At 40.1% G+C, this 5,397-nt stretch overlaps 1 pseudogene; it reads left to right on the plus strand.

Annotated features, from left to right (window-relative positions):
- The first annotated feature begins 1,410 nt into the window (after window positions 1–1,410).
- On the plus strand, window positions 1,411–2,588 carry LOC147080007 (uncharacterized; annotated as a pseudogene).
- Window positions 2,589–5,397: the final 2,809 nt, after the last annotated feature.

Consider the following 5,397-nt stretch of genomic DNA (forward strand, 5'->3'; position numbering starts at 1 on the left):
CGATTGACTATATGTTTCAATTTTGAATAGATACATTCTGACATGTTTCCTTTTAAACCTTGTCAAATTTAATCTAGTGTATTGTAACATATTAAAATATTAAAACACTGTTATCTCAGAACTACGTTTTTCTAGTTGTTACTGTTCAATACCTACTGGGTCATCGATAATATGTCTTAAATAATTGATCAATGATTGGACAAATGCCACACGATCAAGATCCATCCACAGTGTTACCTGTATTTTACTTGTAATATACTATCTACAGTTATAATTATTAACACTTCATAATAATATATAAAAACAATTGCTTTCAGCATGCAATTGAAACATAAACTACGCATAATGCTGTTGAATCTTTTGAGAGACAAGTGAACGCGCACCAGAGTGGCTCCACTCAAATCAACACGAGATCTCGACCTCATTTCACATGTACACGCTTACTGTATAATAATGAGTAAGTGTTATTGTCTTCAGAAAAAATATGATACTATGGCTAATTAATTTTTCCTAAAATTGGAATAATATTGTAGGATAATTACTGACTAAAAATAGAAGGATTTATTTCATAATTATTAGTAGTTTTATTCACAGATCAACGTTCCTATTCTAAGATCTAAGGTTTATCGATGTTACCAAATTAATAATCATCATGCACTTCAAGTTTGTGTCTATTTTATATTTAGACTTTGGCCCAAAATCATTATCAAAACGTTTTTTGTGCCTCCTGTGAAATTTGATTAGTGTGGATTAACTCCTTTTGCCTTTCCACAGTCGATATTATACACAATGATGTTAATGGCGCCACCAAGCTCCACTTATTTCGCCCCACACCCGGTTTTAAACGGGTGATCGTACGTTTAGAGTAAAGCAACAATAAAAGTAACTTAATCTCTATATATATAAAAATCTCGTGTCACGATATTTGTGGTCGCACTCCTCCGAAATGGCTCGACCGATTTTTATGATTTTTTTTTATATATATTTTTTAGGTATGACAATAGGTCAACAAGTATATTTCATACCGCTAGGTGATTAGGGTATCTCTATCCAGAAAAATTTTTCTTTTATTTTTTTGACAATTTTTTTTTTGCATTTTTTTTATTATTTGGCATCAAAAAATACCTATATCCTCAAATTTTCACTCTCCTACCCTACCCTCCCATTTTTTAATCGCGATTTTATTATTTTTGTATGAACAAATTTAACCGTCGTTCGTATTTCAAACAGAACGAAATTATTTATGTTGTTGAATGACAGATGGCGCTACGTCCGAGAAGAATTCAAGTGAAGCGTCGCTCATTTTCACATTTTGACAATTCATTCGGCATATCACAACGCAGTGCGTGCAAAATTTTGTACGATTTATTTTAATTTATCTATTTTTGTGAGCGTGTATTACAGTGCACAATGCCAGCAAGACGCAAGGGGGGCCATTTGGGCCGTCGAACGAATAAAGCAACAGACATGCGAAATAGTAGAGCAGAAATAACAGACGAACAAATCCAACAAGACAACAAAAACGTGCGTGTGACCATGTCGCAATTGCGTGCATCTCAATCACAAGAGGCACGAGCTGAACGAAATCAACAACGACAATTGGAATGAAGCCAAGCGCGCTGGTTCGTAGTTAACACACGCAGAGAAAATGACCGACAACGCCAACAAGTACATCGAGCATTTACATCCGCTTCGTTCCTTCGCCTCGCATTCGAGTACAAGCCAGATATTAACTATTCTGCTCATCCGAAAGTGCTGATTGGTGCTATGGACAAAGAATGTCCCCATTGTCATGCGCTCAAATTCAAACATGAGTCAGCCGGGATGTGTTGCGCATCAGGAAAAGTGCAACTACCATAAATTGAGACACCACCAGAACCATTGAACGGCTTGCTCATCGGCACGATTCCAGATTCAAACCTGTTCCTGAAGTCCATTCGCACATTCAATTCATGCTTCCAAATGACTTCGTTCGGAGCAACAGAAATAGTTCACAATACTGCGGGAAATGGTCAACAATTCCATTCTACGTTCAAAATCAAAGCCCAAGTATACCACAAAGTAGGCCCATTGCTGCCAATGCCAAACGAGCCACATAATTTTTTACAAATCTACTTCATGGGCGGTGAGGACATCAATCGTGTGGATGCACGTTGCAGCTACAGTAACCTCAATTCGCCTAATGCCAGGCGCATCGTCGGCGAACTGGACGCCCTATTGAATGAGCATGGTGAATTATTGAAATTCTTCAAAGCACACATGCACGAATTGACAATCACGCTATTGTCATCAATCCTGATAAAACACCAGCTGGAGAGCACTTGCGTCGATTCAATGCGTTTGTTGTTGACGATATTGCTGGAATCATGGTTGGCGACCGCACATCGACGCGAGAAATCGTGATTCGAAGAAGAAACAATAATCTGGAGTTCATCGCTGACACACACCATTCATACGACGCTCTCCAATATCCGCTAATTTTCTGGAAGGGACAAGACGGATATTGCATAAAAATTAAACAACGAGATCCTGTCACAGGTAATTCATTCATTATGAACATCATTACTCATTTTGAATTGAGAAAATAAATGGTTGGTGTTTTTTTGTTTTTATCGGCGGTCATCGTCTACAGCGCTCCATTCCTCTTTCTCTCATAGATCCCATCCCTACACACTTACGATACATTCGTTATTTTTTATTTAACAACCAAAATATTCACTAAAAATAATTTATATGGCAGAACAACGTTTGCCGGGTCAGCTAGTATTATATAATAAATACTTGTGGCGCTTTTTGCAGTGGAATGTAATTTGAAGATACTAGTGGTGGATTACGGATCTAGAGGGGGTGGTTGTGAGACGCCACTGTCCAAGAAAGTCAGCAAATCCTATCTCTAGCCTCCGCGTGGCGTCCCCCGGGCAATGCAGATAATGTGCTGTATAACGCAACATAATATCTGTAGCTAATAGAGAAGGGTGCAAGGCGAAACTCTGGCGCCTTAAAACGAGAGACCTTTGGCTACGGGAAGGATCACCCAGACAGAAAAACCACACACCAACCCGTCTGGACAGCGTGGTGTGTTATGTCCAAAACCTTCATATGAAAACAAAAACTTCTAGAACCCGGCCCTCATTCTCCGGAGGCCAACCTGATACTGATCACGGCAGCGATCAGCGAAGGAAGGCAGAGGGTGCTAAAAATCCCCGGAGACCCGGAAAAGGCTGCCAACAGATGACCATTGCTACATATAACGCAAGAACATTGTCCAGCGATGCCAAACTTGTAGAGTTTCAAGAAGAGCTCCGGAATATCCACTGGGATGTTGTCGGACTCAGCGAAGTAAGGCGTAAAGGTGAGAGTATTATTACTTTACAAAGCGGACATGTGCTGTACTCCAAAGGAACCGATGAAGGACGCACGAGCGGTGTTGGATTTGTTGTCAACAAAGCCTGGAGGGACCGCATAGTCGAGTTCAACTGCATTTCTGACAGGGTCGCAAGCGTGATACTTAAAATCAATGCTAGGTACCGCATTCAGATTTTGCAAGTATATGCTCCGACACAGAGCTATCCTGATGAAAAAGTGTAAGAGTTTTACGAGGAAATAACATCCTTGAAAAATAAAAGTAAATGCCACTTCAACATCATAATGGGAGATTTCAATGCACGTATTGGATCATACCAAAGAGATGACGTAGCGGTCGGACATTTCGGACATGGCTCAAGGGATGGTAGAGGGGACATGCTTGTGGAGTTTGCTGAAACCAACAATCTTCACATCATGAATTCCTTTTTTCAACATAAACCTACACGTAAATGGACGTGGAGAAGCCCGACAGGAAGGACCAGCGAAATCGATTACATCCTCACTGACAGAAAATATACATTTTTAAACTGTAAGGTGATCAATCAGTTTAACACCGGCAGTGATCACCGGATGGTGAGATGTAAGATAAGATTGAACGTCAAATCAGAAAGATCCAAACTGCAGAAGAAGTCAAATGCTCGCGTATACCTGCAGAACAATACTGAATTCCAAAATGAACTCAAAAATGCACTATCGGCTTTCTTAGATGAGAACGAAACCGTTTCCCTATCCAACGCGGAGGATATAACGAATATTATTCTACAATGTGCAGAAAAAACAGGCGTAAAAAGCTCAGAAGTTACACCTTCCACCAAGCTTTCGAAGGCAACATTGAATCTTATGGAGCAGAGAAGGAAAACCAAGAGCGATAGACAGGCGCAAAACGATATGGAGTTTTCATCACTTTGCAAAACCCTCCGAAGGAAGATTAGAGAAGACCTTCGTTAATTCAATGTAAACCTCATACAAGCAATTGTGAAAGCAGGCAGAAGTTTAAACAAAAACAAGCAATGCTTGTCGATAGGAAAACGTCAAATCACAGCACTAAAAGCAAAAGATGGTTCTATCGTCAGAAATTGGGAACACTTGTTAAGCCGAGTTGAAGAGTTCTACAGCGATCTCTACAGTGATGACACTGACAATACGACTATAGACTTAGATCTTCAGAGAAATGGAAATTCGGAAGACCATACTCCCGAAATTACATCCTGGGAAGTAACCCATGCTTTAAATTACATGAAAAGTGGGAAAGCCCCCGGGGAAGACGGTTTAACGATAGATATCCTCAAAAAAGCAGGAAAGGATGCAAATGAAGTACTTGCACAATTGTTCACAGCCTGCATATGCAAAGAGGATGTCCCAGAGGTATGGAAAAATGCCAGCATTGTCATTCTTCACAAAAAAGGTGACAGAGAAGACCTAGCAAATTATCGTCCAATAAGTCTACTCCCTATTCTCTACAAGACGTTCACAAAAATTCTCTCAAACCGTCTGCAAAATGTACTAGACGAGAACCAACCGAGAGAACAAGCCGGATTTAGAGGAGGATACAGCACTATGGACCATATCCAAGTCGTCAGAGAAATCATAGAGCGGTACCAGGAATACAAACTGCCACTATGCATGGGTTTTATAGACTATGAGAAGGCGTTTGATTCGATAAAGAAATGTTCAATACTCGACGCACTCAGAAAACAAGGAATCCCTGGACGCTATATAAATATTTTCAATAATATATACAGTAGCGCAACAGCATCTGTAAATCTCCATAAACCATCGCGCAGATTTCCTATCAGCAAAGGAGTCCGACAAGGTGATACAATCTCACCTAAACTATTTACAGCTACCCTTGAAGACTTATTCAGGCAACTTGACTGGAATGACAAAGGGATCCCCATAAATGGAGAATACCTGAGTCATCTGCGCTTTGCCGATGACATAGTAATTTTCTCGCAAGACTCAGAAGACCTCCAAAGCAGAATGCAGGAACTCGCTGAAGTAAGCAACAAAGTAGGTTTGAAAATAAATGTA

The sequence above is a fragment of the Rhyacophila brunnea genome, unplaced genomic scaffold (assembly GCF_057557595.1).
Source record: "Rhyacophila brunnea isolate RB1 unplaced genomic scaffold, BYU_Rbru_1.0 scaffold_1, whole genome shotgun sequence".
In the NCBI taxonomy this organism is placed as follows: Eukaryota; Metazoa; Arthropoda; class Insecta; order Trichoptera; family Rhyacophilidae; genus Rhyacophila; species Rhyacophila brunnea.